Raw genomic sequence first — 17,823 nt, 5'->3', positions numbered from 1 at the left:
CATAGCGCCATTCCTACACCGGCTTGTATCATGTCTTTGGCATTAATTTCTCATAAATATAGCATCAATGCTTTAACAAGTCGTCAAAAACATTAGCAACGGGTTACCTCCCGTCTTTGAACTCTTCCTTATTCTAGTTCTTGTGCACTTTTGAAAATGCACTACATATGTTCGAACTTTTATCGATACCGTATGTCGAGCGATTGAGTAATAACTCATTTTAATGTGCAATCTTAATGATAAACTTATCTCTTTTATCTCTTTTGAAGAGGTATTCAATACTCAATGATTAATGAAGTATTACTTTCCGCAATCTTACTTCTTTGTGTTTATTTATTGGTTTGAAAGAAATCTTATGCTTTTTCACCCGTTATCAGTCTTCTGTTAGTATTACATTCTAAATTCATAATAAATATTATGGTTTATCTCATTTACAAGATAAACCAATTTGATGAAGTGATTTGATCTAATGTTATTTTTCCATTAATTAATTCAAGCATGATATGTGGATCCATTTCTTGGTTTTCCCGCTGATATCACGTGACATATAACAGCAAAAAAAGGTGTGTTTTTTCAAGTTTTTTTTTTTAGGTGAAACCAGGAAAATTTAATCAAAATTTATAATAACTACAGGATTGTGACCCAAAGTAATAGCATACAAACGTACAGAAGATCTTTAAATAGGTTTCAAAAAATCTGCTTGTGTTAATATTTTGAAACAAAAACGTTAAAAAAAGACCTTAACAAGAATGTGTCCCACTCGCACAATCATTTTCCATGTTCAGTGGACCGTGAAATTGGGGTCAAAACTCTTATTTGGCATTAAAAAATTAGAAAGATCATATCATAAGGAACATGTGTACTAAGTTTCAAGTTGATTGGACTTCAACTTCATCAAAAACTACCTTGACCAAAAACGTTAACCTGAAGCGGGACGAACGGACGAACGGACGTACAGACCAGAAAACATAATGCCCCTCTACTATCGTATTTTGGGCATAAAAATAGTTAATAAATTTTTGATAAATATCTGATATTTTCGTTCAATCAACTCTTAAAGTAGCACATAACAGTATATTTTTATTTCATATCTAAATTGCCGAGGTAATCATTTTAAAACTGTATCGCATGTCATATATGATATGAGTCGACATTTTTTTTAGAAAATGGGCCTAGCCTCTTTCTCTAAATATAAAGGCAAAACGTTGAGGAACTGTGGCATACGTGTACGTTACTAATGAAGCGTAGCATTGTCAATAAAATCCATTAGAACATTCTGCTATTAATCATGTCAGATATATATTGTCTTTCCTAGTGAATTATAGCCGAAGTGGGTATAAATATGCATGGGTATACGGGAAAAGTATGGAACGTTTTTAGATGTTTTCAATTTTGTTTTTTTAATGATTGGTTAGATAAACTTAAAGATTAAAAGTAAACACAAAAAAATGTGTGTTTCACTAGACCTTAACATACCTTGATTTTGAAAATTTAAGAAGAAAAACGTGTTGTGAACAAAAAATAAACGAAGATGTACTATCGATAAGTATATTTATATTCACAGCTCTATCTTTTAATGAAGATGTTTTTTAATAAAAAAAGATGAAATGTGCAAACTATGTTAAAATACTCACAAACTCACGCAAGCAGTAACGAGAGTTGCATCGCAAAAAGCTTAAATAATCCATATTTTCCATGCATATGACTTTAATCAATTTTAAGCACTTAAACTTCCGTTAATATATTTCTTTCAATATTTCCCTATCCACATTGTTAATAAATATTTCAATTACTATCAATTAATTTAGACAAGGTATTAATCCTCGCATGATTAAGACAAAATAATCGCTTACGGAAGTGTTGATGCTTTTATATTCAGCCAAAAGTTTTATTTTAGACATAAAAAAAATCTCTTTCATCATTTCTCTTTTAATATTAATAAAAAGAATTAACATCTTTAAAACAAAATAAATATTGTTATAATAGACAAGTAGGATTCAGATTCCCTATGCAGCATTGTTGATAGCCTAGTAGCTATTATGATAGAGGGTCTAAAGGTAATTTTATATTTGGAAAAAAATGCCACGAACTATCATGCAGTCAAACGAATTCCTTTTTTTTTTAAGTTTACGATTCGGAATCAACTTGCTACAGGATCTGGCTCGTTTGCAATCTTGGGATCCCTGTTGCATAGTGGAGAATTATATATTGTAGTAACTATTTCTTTAAAAAGTTTTCAAAATGTTTCTAATTCAATTATGTTTGTAGGAAGAGAATGTGCCATCGGGGATCGAATGTACAACGCCTGGACAAAAAAAGCCACCGCTCGGTATACTAGCCCAATTGGTGACAACCGCCTTAAATGTTACGTTTAGTTTAGTTTAAACATATTTATGTATAGTGGATTGCGAAACAAGTTTTGAAACTTATATTAATCCCTTTCCACTTTGCGAGTGCGAGTGCGAGTGCTGCCTTGTAGTGGCATTAGCCAGCTATTTTTCGAAATCTACAAGGGTGTATTTTACGTGCAAGAAATATGACTCTTTCTTAACACGGGTCAGCCATTTATCGTCCCCCTTCCGACGGACTATCATCGTTTCCTAAAGACGATACTCGCAAAAGGTGTCAAAGGAGGGCCAAAAATTCAGTCTGAAATTTTCATCCGGAACCGGGAATCAAACCAGGAACTTTTGTGATAGTAGTCCGATGAACTAATCACTCCACCACGGCTCTCACAAGGTCAAGGGATACCATGCTATACGTATCTACATAGTTTAAGAGACATATTTCCATTAGAGCCACAACAATAACAAAATGAGTATTTGCAAGACAAAAAGGTATCAATAAGAATAGGAAGATGAAGTATGATAGCCAATGAAACAACCCTCCACAAGAGACCAAATGACATTGGATTTGACAACTAAAGGCCTTCAACAATGAACAAAATCCATACAGCATATTAAGCTTTAAAATGCCCCAAAATGACAAATGTAAAGCAAGTCAAACGAGAAAAAAATAGACTTTTATGTGATTTTTCCACAGCGGATTTTTCAAGTTAAATCTCAACCATACCTGTAACAGAAGAGGCTGATCTACAGAGGGGATCGAAACTGCCTTCACAGGATGAGTTGTGGCTTATTATGTCATAAGTACCGATATCGATTCCGCTTGTAATTTGAAAGGAAAACCCGACTATATGGTTGCAATTATAATTGTACAATAAACAGAATAATGAAACCAAAAAACAAAATAGTAAATTCCAAGAGAAATTTTTAAAACATCTTTAGCATCTGCAGAAAGGATTGTCAGAACGGAAATATACACTTGAAGAAAAAAAAAAAGTTTTAAAAATCAATCCATACCTTCAATTTGAACATAGACATTGAGACCCTCCATCATAATTTGAACAGATGCAACTCATTGTGTATATCTGATAATTCATAGTTTATCTTTAAAGACTACACGCCAAGAGTTTAAAAGAATCGAAACGTTAACACTCTTCAATTATTTTTTAAAACATGAAAGCTTATAAAATATTAATTTTATCACTTTCGATAAAAAGATCATCAAAGAAATTTGTAGCTGAAAATAATACTCTATCAGTTCACTTGATATGATATAGAGGCTCCTCAATACGTCATCATCAAACCATGTAATGTGTTCACACAGATAGATTGTTTAACTTTACTACCTCAATTTATCTTACGAAATAATGAAGAGCTTTGAACTGTAACATGAGTAAGAAGCACAGTGGTAAGTTCAACGACCTACGTTCAATACAAAAGTTTTCACGAGCGCTTGTAAAATCTTGACTGTCGCCCACGATATATAACGTCAAGGGCCCATGAAAATAAGTCGAGAGATCGAGATTTTGAAGAGCTTTTTACAAATAAACGTACACTAAAATGTATGGTTTTTACTTTTTTGTAATCATGGACAGAAACAAACTGGATGTTTTTTTACAAAAAATAGAAGTAAAAAGTAAAAGTGATTAAGATGCACACATAAAGCACAGGGGCTTGTTACAATTGCCGGGTTTACTATCCATACGAACCCCTAAAAAAACACAAGGGAGGAAGCTCATTTGCGACAATGCTTCAAATTATTGCTGTAAAACTTTTCTAAGACTTTCACTTACTTTGTGACCTGGATAAATCTGTTCCCACTTGAATTATCTCTTCAATGACATATATTTATTACCTTAAGTAACCTCTATAACTATTGTAATCCTTAAAACAAACTCGACATTTCTGAAATAGAACGAATCGAGGCCCTAGATTTGAAAATGAAAGTACAAAAGCGACACCTACCGGAAAATATATTTTTGGCTCTCTCGGGAGTTTACCACAATATGAAGATGAAAGACAGTGTGTACCTAATAATTCCCGCCAATTTTTACATTATTGAAATCTAAAATACAGAAGACTTCCGAAAAACATAACATTTATGGTACCACCCGAGAGTGCCGAAAATATATTTTCCGGTAGGTGTCGCTTTAGTACTTTCATTTTCAAATCTAGGGCCTCGATTCGTTCTATTTCAGAAATGTCGAGTTTGTTTTAAGGATTACAATAGTTATAGAGGTTACTTAAGGTAATAAATATATGTCATTGAAGAGATAATTCAAGTGGGAACAGATTTATCCAGGTCACAAAGTAAGTGAAAGTCTTAGAAAAATTTTACAGCAATAATTTGAAGCATTGTCGCAAATGAGCTTCCTCCCTTGTGTTTTTTTAGGGGTTCGTATGGATAGTAAACCCGGCAATTGTAACAAGCCCCTGTGCATAAAGTCTAAAAGAAAACATCACAAATTTGAATAATAAAATGTATAACACATTGTTTTAAAAAGAGGAAATGAATCTACTAGCATAATAAGGAGTGTGGTCTCTATTGAAACATTTTGAGATAAGAAGACGAATAAATGTTTTATTTCCAAATACAGGCTATAAATTGCAAGGTTCTTTTGTTGCATGGGCTCATGTTTTCAGGGGTCCAAATAACTCTTTATGAAAACAAAAGTGTACTGTCGATGAATGTAAGTCACAAAAAAACAATATAATCAGTGTATACGGTATAATTCTTCAACAAAAAACCGGGTACCTGTTAGTTTTCAATGACTCAGAACGAATACAAAATGCTAAAATTACAAAGGAAACAATACTAGTCAATGTACTTAGCAAGCAAATATAAATTGGGAGGGACAGACAGAATCTAATTAGAAATTGTCGATGATCATAGTGGGTCGCTATTTTAAACATCTGATTGTATTAATTCTCTGCGATTTTCGATTTTGTAAAATTCTGCTTCAAATTGAAAATCGTAAGAACATGTAACTTTGTGCTACCATTTGCCGAATAAAGGGTTAAGGCTTTTGCGTGGGGATGTAGTGGTAAAAAAGTGAGAATGTGAAATAAAGGGGGTATTAAGATTAGGTGGTGTAAAGGAAAAAGGAGAAACAAAAAAGTACAAAGTTGGGGGAAATTACAAAAAAGTGGGATTTAGGAAATAAGCACCCCAGTGTCACCCCTCATAGATCATTTTTAGCTTTTCAAGCCTTAAATCACGATTAATCCTATCAAACGAGATCACCAAATAAAGACTTGCGCTCGATCCAAAATGAACCTAATTTCATCTGACACAGTGTTGTACTATACTATAGAAGAAGCTCGTTGTAACTTTGTTATATTGTATATGCAGACAGTTAATGTCGTTTGTGATATTATCATACCTATATCCCACTCAGCAGATACACTAAGCATTACAGGTTTTACCGATGTATAATTAATTAAGTATTCGGATAATTAAAGGCACATGTGCCCGTACACTATTCCTAGTTCCTAACCTTTTTTGTCAGGTTCAACTTAGTAAAAATTGTTAAATAACAAAAGTATGCAAACTTGTTTTCTTCAAATGAACAGACACGTCAGATACACAAGTGAAACGTTATACAAGATTTATTAAAAAAAAATCAAGAAAAGTTTATGTATGAAAATATATAAATTTTGGCAGTTGTAAGCTAAACATCAGTTATGTAACAACGCATCCTAAGACATAAGTTTATCCAAAAAAGTCATCTAGAGGTCAACATTGTTGCCCATTTGTCAAAGAAACATGCTAAACTAAAGTCCAAACCGGTTCACCTTAGTAAGAGCAGCTGTTAGGATGAAACAATATCTCACAAAAATTGCACGGCTTTCAGTCAACAAGCAGTGTTCTAAAAAATTGTATGATATGTTGGTTAAGATCGAAGATGACTGAAATAGTTAACAAATGAACTAGAATATTTAATGAATAAAAACCATCAAAAAGTTTGCTTGTTTTGATATTATAAGATCTTATAAATTGAACAATTCTATCCGTTTATAAAATATTAATCTTCAGTAAACGGGAGATTTCCGTTTCGCTTCTACCGCAAAGAACCAAAAGCACTTCATTTTCATTTTGAGTTGTGGTGTTAATTTTTTGTCCTTATATTATGGCAAACATCCAAATACAATTACTAGCACAAAATACTGATTATAATACAACAAATTGCATGATGCATAGGATGTTCTTACTCTTAGAAGATGAAAATCATTTAAAAAGAAATTAATAGCAAAAGTGGTTGAGTCATCTGTTGTTTTGTGGGTTTTTTCATCTTCAAAATAATTTCATATTGCTTAAAATATGACTTGTGTATTTTTGTAATGTTCAAATACGGTTCTAGTTGAAGACTATAAAATGTGTCTCGCCATGTTCATGATGTTGTCATTCTGGTGTTTAAAAATAATATCATTGCAAGATTAATCTGCACTCATCTTTTGTAATGAATAAGTATAGTTTGTTCTATTGCTGTAGTACTCGTTTCGCCTTATTATTTAAAACAAATTTAATGTATAAAACGGAGTCCCGTACAGGAGAACTAAATTGATTGATTGAAAACAAAATTAAAATGCGCAAAACCCAGTCGATGTTCATTTTCAAGTTAAAATGTTAACGGTTATGATATGGTCATGGCCCTTAAGTGGTATGGGGTTTTGATCATGGTCGAAGATCGTATTGTGACTTTAGTTGACAACTTCTTTTAGTGCAGAGTTGTCTCATTGGCAATTATACCAATCGTCTTATCTTTATAATGTACTTTTGGTGGAATGGGCCCAGGTTTAATGGTAATTTTAAATTTGCTCGTTAATTTTTTTTTGACAAAGACAAACATTTAGGAGTTTAAGGAACTTCAACTGCAATTGCTTATTATCTATTGTAGAAATTAAGCATCATATTAAGTAAACCATCATAGTAGAAAGAAAATATTTGTAACAATATTCTTTCTTCTGCTCTCAATTTTTGAACTGACCCAGGTCACTTGGTCAGTACGAGGGATCGCAAGAAAATTGTCAGCAAGGTAAAGTATAAAATAAAATTGAGAATGGAAATGGGGAATGTGTCAAAGAGACAACAACCCGACCAAATAAAAAACAACAGCAGAGGGTCACCAACAGGTCTTCAATGTAGCGAGAAATTCACCCACCCGGAGGCGTCCCTCAGCTGGCCCCTAAACAAATATATACTAGTCCAGTGATAATGAACGCCATACTAATTTCCAAATTGTACACAAGAAACTAAAATTAAAATAATACAAGACTAACAAAGGCCAGAGACTCCTGACTTGGGACAGGCGCAAAAATGCGGCGGGGTTAAACATGTTTGTGAGATCTCAACCCTCCCCCTATACCTCTAATCAATGTAGAAAAGTAAACGCATAACAATACGCACATTAAAATTCAGTTCAAGAGAAGTCCGAGTCTGATGTCAGAAGATGTAACCAAAGAAAATAAACAAAATGACAATAATACATAAATAACAACAGACTACTAGCAGTTAACTGACATGCCAGCTCCAGACTTCAATTAAACTGACTGAAAGATTATGATTTCATCATATGAACATCAGGCACAATTCTTCCCGTTAGGGGTTTAGTATCATACCATCATAACATATATGAGAAGAACATAACCCGTGTCATGCCAATAACTGTTTTTAGAATAAATGTGTTTAGTTCCGATGCAAAGACCTTATCAGTGACTCAATATTAACGCCAAAATATGCAATCTTTAATGACTTGACAACAGTATCGTAATTATATCCCTTCTTAATAAGTCTATTCAGAGGTTTTGTAAGTTTCTGAGGTGAATACTGACACCTTTGTGCTTTAAAAAGAATATTTCCATAAAAAATTGGATGTGAAACACCTGAACGTATCAGAAGTCTTCATGTTGAGCTTTATTTACGAATGATGTCTTTATACCGATGATAAAATTTAGTAAATGTTTTGACTAGTTTGTGATATCGAAAACCCTGGTGTAATAATTTTTCAGTAATACATAAATTTCTCTCGTTAAAATCTAAAACATTGTTACATACACGAGCGAATCGTACAAGTTGAGATATATAAATTTGCTCGTTAATTTTTTTTTTGACAAAGACAAACATTTAGGAGTTTAAGGAACTTCAACTGCAATTGCTTATTATCTATTGTAGAAATTAAGCATCATATTAAGTAAACCATCATAGTAGAAAGAATGTCTGCATATGATAAACCTGTATACCATTAAATATATACATTCCAGTTCAAACATATTATCTACTTCACTGGTCACTAGTAATTAACTGATCACTTAACAAGATTAATAAGATCAAGCTTAATCTATATGATTTTGGTTCGACGGTAATACAAAGTGATGCTAATTTCCTCGTCTGCTAATTGAAGTCAAATGCTAAAATAACGAAGAAAAAAGTCTAATAAGCTATTTATTTATGGAAATTGTATGTATAAATAGATTCCTTGTGTATTAACTTCTGAATCAATGAACGAATGATTGATGATGACTCTACCGAAAATATAAAGGAACAGTTAGAATATTGCATAACAGTTGGAGATATTGCATAACATTCTAAGATCTAAAATGTACGGTCACACATAAAAGAATCTTCACTTTCAATCTTGACGTAAACATTTAATTAAGTAACAAGGAATTCATAGAATTTCTTTATAAGTAAATGAAGAGTCGGAAAAATTCCTGTATCAGAAGAGTAAGATCGAAAGACTTACACATCGGGGGTGACATAATTGACCCATAAAAGTGAACAAAGGTTTGAATTCTCTCTTTTTTTGGATCGTTTTCAAAATCATGTATAAATCGACTAACACAAGGCTAGATCACATCTTTTACAGGTGAAATCTAACCGAACCCATTTCAAAAGATTTTAGAACCCGCCTTTTGAAACAGCAGAAAATACGGGAAAATAGAGTTAATGCAATATTGAAAAGCCGCCTGTGATATCAAAGATAAGTTTACTCCAATAGCATTCATCGTGCATAATGTGTCAAGGTCAGTACGTTGAAAACTGGTTAAAATTCGGTGTTAGAACAGGACACTTATATTAAGCTTGGGTCACACATTCACGATTTTTACTGCCGTCCTTGACAGGACCATTCCCGATTAAAATTTTTCAAAAGTCTGATCAAGATCCTGTGAATCGTGGATGGAAATTCGATTTGTATCTTTCGCCAGGTAAAATTCGACCGAGTCTGTCACGACTGCGTCCCGATTCTACCGAATGTAATCCGACAGAGATCAGATAGTGACAAGACAGTGAACCGACGCTGACGGAAGTTATCCGTTCGAAAACTGTCGGCATAATCGGGATGATCAGGTACTGTCGGAACGTAATCCTATCACGGTCCGCTCTATCGCATTGCAAACGGCTTTGTCTGGTCTCAGTCGTATTGTATTCTGTTATTGTCGGGACTTCTCCAGATCATTCCCGTTCCACAGGACACCGTCCCGAATACACAGAACATTGTTAGGAATTCGATCCGATACAGCAGAATCTGTCACGACATAAGCACGATTGTAATCCGACTAGACAAAATCGGCTGAGTTTCCCCGAATGTTACGGGACGCACCTAACTGTCGGGGTGCTTTGCCGAACTATTCGGACCCTTCCCGACCAGTAGGAATCTGTTACGAACTAAAACGACTGCGTTCAGACAATAATAGGACATTCCAGATAATTGAGGATACTAATCCGACTTTTTCACTTTTCGTGTCGTATCGCTGTCTGATCTCAAACGGGAGCAATAATCGGCAATGTGTGAACCCCGCATTAAAGGTAACATTTCCAAAGTCAAATCATGGTGCGCAATTGGTAAATGTAGAAAGGGCGACCATATATTTTGATGATGATATTACTAGTACCTGTATTTGATACATGCAAACATCATGGGGTAGCAAATGAAATAGATAAATGTTAAAGGAAAGGGAACGGAACTTTTGGAAAATTAAACATTATTTGCCATTTTGACGTTTTTCGTGTTCATCCTTCATTATTTATATTTGCAGACAGTGTAGAAAAACAGCAAAATCAATGAATTTTAACTGTTATGATATGAATGAATAATATTGGTATGACCTATCCATATTACATCAACCAAAAAAAATAACATCCTTAGAAAATGTTAAGAATGTGTGATGCACAAAAAACCATTATGTTATGGTTTTCAAAAAAAATCTATTCTGGTTTTAAATAAGATGTGTAAAATGTAAAGTACGAGTTAGGAATCCCAAAAATAACTCAATGCGTTCAAGAACTACGCTAAGATGTGGAAGTTCAGTTTGTAGGGAACAATGTGTAACGAAAAGATATCGACATTGCAAGTATAGACACGTCTCCTTATCATCCGCTGTAGTAATTAATAAAAACTGCATGCGCAACGTATTTTACAGGCATACAAAAGATCAAACACTGATTTAAAAAAAATCGTAGGTTCAGTTTGACATATTAGTAACCTAAATATCATCGTCGAATTTTATAATCGCAAAAAATGGTATGTATTTTGGTAAGTTTTATGCCTAGAATTATATCAATACATATTTTAAGTTGTTGTTTTGTTTCCATCATAATTAAGCAGGTGCATTTGCATCACTATAGTAGTCATGTCATGCGCAGTAAATAACTTGCAAATTCCTATTACAACAAAGTCTCCTACACATTTTTTTTTTCAATTTTAATTTTAATTTGCATTTTCTATTTTTACTTTTTTGATATTTTTTGATGGAACCAAAATAAACTACATAAACCCACACAAGACATACCTATTAACGTGTGCACTACTTGTTTACCCTCCGACTGCTTCCTCGGAATGTGACGTTCACACAGAACTGACAATCATTTATACATTACTATGGTGGCCCCTCGTGATGTATGGGGGATCTTCCTCTTAGAAGTTGACATGATATTTAATTGGATAAATCAAAGAAGAGAGAAAGCAGAAAAGTAAACAATTATTTATATATATCTCAATCTACTAAAGCTGTTTCTAATCATTTTAATTAGCCATGAAATTAGATTACATAATGACAGAGGAAAGATATATATGTAGCATTTCACTATATCATTAAAGGGAATATTCTATTTTTGAGTGCGTATTTTTTACTTTTATCTTTGTTTATTTTATTGTTGTTTGCTTTTATTTATGATAAGTAAACATCATCACGAGACATTCATTTGTTCCCTTGTGCACATTTATCCGTCAATTATGTTAATAAAAGAAATACTTATGCTAACGAGATAAAAGCGAAAATGCTATTAACATATACTTCTAAGAAGAAACGCAAACTGATAATAAAAATTTGGAAATCTAATGTGCATAGTATAAGAAACGTGTAAAAGGGGTGGGGCTGTGGGGGGTCGAGGAATTGTAATTCTTGGCGTATACTATGAATTTATTTCTTTTCGTGAGTATACCAATTTTCTTGGATTAATGAAAACTTGCATGATCGTGGATATTTCTAAATTTCATGGTTTGACAAAGTCTGCATACTAGCCTAAAAAATTGTTATCCGTTGAACTTTTAATTTCGTGGTTCGCCTGTACCCACGAAAGCCGCGAAAATGTTATCCTACGAATGATAATGGATCCACAGTATACTCGTTTTAATATATAACAGAAAGGTGTACGACTTAGAACATTGATCCTTTTTGATTAAGTAATTTTTGACATTTTTTTATATATCATGTTATGTTTTTTATTTATCTAATTTTTCGATAGAGCAGATTAAGCTTAAATTGGCTTCGTTATCAAGCAAGATTTTTTTTAATTCAAAAACGCCTGCCTCATTCCTTTAGTTACTTGCGTTAATGTCTGTTTAGATTTATCAAAAATCAAACTAAAAATGTAAATAGTCTACTTTTAAGATCTACTTTTAAGATAAATCTAAAAACCCAAAAGATGCCCAAAATTCAAACTCAAGCAAATTGTTTTTAAAATATATCAAACTATGTAATTAAGAATTAAAAAGATGAAGATGTTAAATGAAGAATTATATATTCTGCTTTCCTTTTCAAAAATGATAGAAAAGGTATACATGAGTCTCATCGAGACAGAGCCTAGTTCTAGTAATACTGCTTTTTTGTACGTTACAAATATCAGCATTGTATGCTTACACAACCTTGTATATATCCCTGTCAACAATGATTATTGTTGTATCTTTTGATTAAGTACTTTGTGTTGTCCGAAAACATTGTAATGCATCAGCAGACATGATACTATATTACTTATCAAAATAAACTAAATAATTATATTAGTCGATCACCTAAGTATGTATGTAGAGCACACGACGTAAGCCTGGCACGCGCTCTCAACGGTAGTCTGCTACCATAAAACATATCAGGAAATTTAGTATTAACTTTACCTCATCGACCTTTACTTATGTTTATAAATAAATACAGATGTTATTGTTAGAATAGTAAACAAAATGAAAAATGTAATTAAACAGTTAATTAACAATCACACTTTTATGTTTTTTTCAGACACGTGCGAAATAAAAATGGTGGAAACTTTGTTGAAATGAAAATTAAATAAAGAATCAATTAAGCAACATACGTTCAGATTAGGTACATTAATATAAGGAAATTATGAGATTGACTTGAAGATTTTCAAAGCGAACTCGTACTTATACTCAATACCAAAACCCAGAGTTGTACGTGATTTACCTACAGAATAGTAAATGATGGTATTCAAAGGGACGAAAACAATTAATCATATGAATGCATGCAAAAATAGACTAATTTATATATTTTAAGATTGTTTTATATTTTGATAAAAGGCCTTCTCATTTAACAGTAGCCTGGGAACCTGGCCGAACCTCCTCTTTGCGTCAGTCAGGATTCCAGGCTTAAAATAAAGATATATATAGATTTATTGATATTTAAGGCGGGAGAGAAGCCTGGTATCTTTGCAAAACCTTTCGAAATATTTTGTCCCTTATGCTCTTCAACATGGTACTTTATTTTTGCCATTTTGACTTTCATGTTTCGAGCGTACATGATGAGTCTGTTCAAAATTATAAGTCTGGTATCTGTGCACAGGCCCGGCACTTGTGTATATTCGAATGAAGTTCGACTATCCGTATGATATAAATCGATAGACTTAGTCCATCTTCCCATGGAAAGAAACAAGTGCCTATGTATATGTATATGTGGATGGTGGGAGAAGCTTGAGTGCCTGGAGAGACCCACTAACCTATTTAGGATTTGTATTGACTTTGTATTGTCAGTTTTCTAACTAGGTAAATGGATCACTCCGGGCACTCCAGCTTCTTCAACTTATCAAAACTTGAGACCACGATATAGCCAAGAGTGTTTAAAGTGACGTTAAACACCAAAAAAAAATCAATAATTTAATTTCTTTAGGAATTATTTTGTACAAGACATACATACTTTATAATGATATGGAACATTCCAGCTATATTGTTCTTTTGGAAACACGAATCAAAACTTTGTATATATATAAATTAATTGATTTATGTGCAATGTGTGGGTTGCTTTCACCGTAAGCATGCCCTTCAAGCAGAATCGCAGGCATAATGCACATTTGCAATCTTTTCCTTCGATGGTTTGCGTATAAATATAAAACAGATTTCAGCCAAAATAACAAATCGTTTATTAATAAATGAAAACTGCATGACATTTATCAAAGAAGAAATAAGAATTTGATTGAAAACAAAGGCTGAACCAATTATATGCATTTTAACGGGTAAAACAGCAATTTTCGTTTCAAAGTTTAGAAGAGTAAATATTTTATAATTTAATTTATAAAATCATACTGCTATAAACAAAAAAAGGGTTATGCAAAACGAGCTCAATCGTTAAACTTCAAGTTACACCCTTAACGGAATTGATACAATTAAAAAAATGATAGAGTGAAACATAAGTAATGCCATTTAAGAATAGTGATCAAACTATATTAGAAAACCGAAAAATTACAAGGAAAAAAAGTAATAAAATCTTACTTTATCTAGCGGAACAGCAACTCAGCAAAAATCAGGATTGTTCCAAGCTACGCTACAGAGAGAGAAAGAACTAATTTTCTTGGCAAGACTATAACATGTAGTTCTGTAGAAGTAGTGTCTATCACAGCAGAAGGTAGAAAATTCCTTTGTTTTATTCGGAATGAATGTCACAAATAATACAAGTTATTTACTATCCTACGCAACCCCTGTGTGCAATGAAACAACTCGAAGCATCCAAACTTAAAATTAGTTACCATGGCAATCTTATGTATTATAGAACTTCTTCTGCAATCACTTTATCATAGGTAGTAACATATTTATCTGTATTGCATACCTGTTCTCTGTTACTAAACACTTAATGTTCTTTTCAAGTATAAAAAGTAATTTTAAAAAGTAAAATTTCCAATTTATGATATATATGTATGTTAACGAAGAGTATGTTCGAAATATCAATACGTTATTGCATTTCCATCAAACATAGTATTTGCAATGCAGCGGGTAATTTTTATTCAACGTACAGTCGTCATTGCAATCAAAGATTTTGTTATACACTTTTATACTATTTTCAAATATTAAGATGAAGAAAGTATAAACAAATCTATATACTGGGTTGAAGTGGGTTAATTTAAGAATCGTAAAATGGTTTAATCCACTGAATAGATGTTCCCGGTTAGCATACAACTGTAATCGATTAGTTCGACTCTTAATAGGAGTTATTGCCCTCAATTACTGTTTTACCCATATTTCACAATTGAAAGCTATCATAGAAGGGAAGACATTTTTTAAAATGGCAAACAGGTCATCTGACAGTATACAATATATATAAATCAGTTAGCATGACAGAAATCGTCAGTCAACACCTCTAAGGAATCTGTCTTTTTTCATGTTGTGGGTTTTTCTTGGGGGAAACTATTAGATCGTTTGAAACTATCAGCCAAAAAAGAGTATTTACAAATAATGACCGAAATCTGGAGCCAACTCCTTATAGACTACGTTTTCACTATTAATGCGTTTTGGTGGAAACTATAGCAAATAGATTTTAATGTTAACAGCAAACATATCAACGATATTTATAAATTATCGCTATTTTGTGCATTTTTCCTTTGATCTTTTTTTGTGATATAGAGCTTATATATATAATAGATTTTGTAGATTTATTTTGAAACTTGGTAAAAAAGTCCCTACAATTTTTTTATATGGTAAACTTGGTCACTTGCCATTGCATTTTTTGAGAAAATATAAAATCCTGAAATATTGGATTCATATTGTAACTAATAAACCTCATATTGTATATGAAGTTTATAAACTTTTGTACGAAGATGCAAATAATGGTAAAATTAATTGGGCGTCTAACGTAAAGAAATTGTTATGTAACCTTGGATTTTATGATTTATGGATTTCACAAGATACTAGTAAATTATCATTTGATTGTATAAAAACACGTATTAAAGATCAATTTTTACAAAGCTGGAATACAGCTTCAGAAGAATGTAACAAACTTTGTATTTATAAACGATATAAACTAGTATTTGGTTTTGAAAAATACTTAGATTTTCATTGTAATGTATCTATATTAACAAAACTACGTAGCGGCACACTTAGATTAAATGTTGAAGTTGGTCGTTATCTAAATACTCAAAGAGAAAACAGAATTTGTATATGTTGCAATATAAATGTTTTAGACGGTGCATTACGTTTGCGCGCATTACCATTACATTTGCGCGCAAAAATCATTACGTTTGCGCGCAGTTTTTGATTACAATTGCGCGCAGTTTTTTGACAGGTAAACTCAGGTAAAATACTATACTACTTATTAAGTCTTTCCACTTTTCTGTGGAAAGACTTATTGTTTTTGTTCTGATTATTATTATTTTTTTTTTTTTCTTCCGCCAAATTTTGTTCTTGCGATAAACATTTGTTTCGCAATATGTCGCTTAGATATTTTGCATATTGTATCGTATAGTTTATGCGCTTTTAAATTTCACCCTGCTAAGCCGAACCTTTTTCTTTGTAAGAGTTATCTCCCTATTCACTGTTTATAATCAGAGTGTATCTCCTCCGTAACAAAAAAAGATATCGACAAAATTTCTTTTACACATTGCTCGTTACATCCTCAGGAATTTTTGGCGTATTTTGATCGAAGCGATTCGATGAAATTTTATAGGAGTTATCTACCTTTACAAAATAAATTTGTCGGTATGTTTATATAACTCATAAACAGTTAACCGTATAACCCTGGAATGTTTTTATTTGAGTCCCCTAGGTCCTAACTTAGAAAATGAGGTCAAGGTCAAAGGTCAAGGTCAAGTTCTCAATTGTGACTTTTGCTTGTTTTTGCATTTTCTCCGACACTTTGAAAGATACATGTTAAAGAACAAGTGCAAAATGTCAGCTTAACTGTAATGAAGATATGCTACATTTAGTCTTATACTATTACATGGCATCTTAAAGGAGTTGTTGCCCCTGAAATGTCTTGATATGAGGTTATTTGATTATAACTTCAATTAAGTTCATTATAAAATCATTTGACCTTATACAAAAGGTTAAGAGACAAATGACCTTAAAAAATGGCTACCGGAAGTGACCTTGAGAAAACCGGAAGTAGCTTTGTTTGCAATTTTTTCACATAAAAGTACTCAGAATCCATATATTTTGTCATATAGATACATGAACAGATTACTGGACTAAAAATAACTTCCAACAAACCGGAAGTGGCCAATTATCTCCCATTCTACATACAAAAGTATGTAGAAACTATATATTTGTGGAATCAGTGTGAAAGAAGCTATCATATGAGACCGGATGTGACATTCATTTCACCGGAAGTAGCATATTATCCCCCTTATATCACTCAAAAAGATAATTAAACCATTATTTATCGCATCAGTATGAAGAAACTACCTTCTTATCCAAATTTCTTTGGTGTGGAAAGACTTTCAATTGTTCTCTGAACAATTGGTTTTTAATTTATTTATAATTTGTTCAATTATTTACAAGTATAAGTACTCATTCCGTTAGTCCCCTTAGTCCCCTGCTCACCAACGATGATTTGGAAGTGGAATTTCGAGGTGAGTCCGTTTTGTTATGCACAAGCACTAAATCGTAGAAATATATACAGATAAAAATGTTAAAATTCTAAAAGATAGCCAATCTTAAAGGTAAAAGTATTGATAAATTCATTACTTTACATTTCGGTACGTGCCGAAACTCCATGTTTGTGTCTTGGTCTAATTTACTAACCAACTTAAATTTTTTACTAATTTTAAAAACGATCACTATTCGTTGAAACACTTTTCACTCTGAAATATTTGCAATAACGTTACATGTATGTCTTTTAAAGCTATACTACGGAGTTCATAATGATAACTTTATAATTTATTTTAGAATTCAATATGAACAATATATAATTTGAATTAAGAAATACTTTCAAAATTAAAAAGTGATAGTCATATTTATTATGAAAATTAAAAAAAACATATAGTCAATTAAAA

General features: G+C 32.3%; 1 protein-coding gene across 6 annotated transcripts in view; it reads right to left on the bottom strand.

Moving 5' to 3' along the window:
• Window positions 1-17,823, bottom strand: part of LOC139489729 (filamin-A-like) — a 62,695-nt gene that overhangs the window by 36,246 nt on the left and 8,626 nt on the right. For 2 of the 6 annotated variants that reach the window (XM_071276486.1, XM_071276484.1), the window contains exon 1: window positions 11,136-11,310. The exons of 2 other annotated variants lie outside the window; for them this stretch is intronic. The gene's annotated coding sequence lies outside the window, so the exon portion shown is untranslated. Of the gene's footprint in view, window positions 1-11,135; window positions 11,311-14,332; window positions 14,616-17,823 lie in introns of those variants that run through there. 2 more of the 6 variants (XM_071276485.1, XM_071276483.1) reach the window with 2 other exon arrangements.

This window comes from Mytilus edulis, chromosome 9, assembly GCF_963676685.1.
Source record: "Mytilus edulis chromosome 9, xbMytEdul2.2, whole genome shotgun sequence".
Lineage (NCBI taxonomy): Eukaryota > Metazoa > Mollusca > Bivalvia > Mytilida > Mytilidae > Mytilus > Mytilus edulis.
Note: the sequence above shows the minus strand (reverse complement) of the source record. Positions and strands in the feature narration are given on the sequence as shown.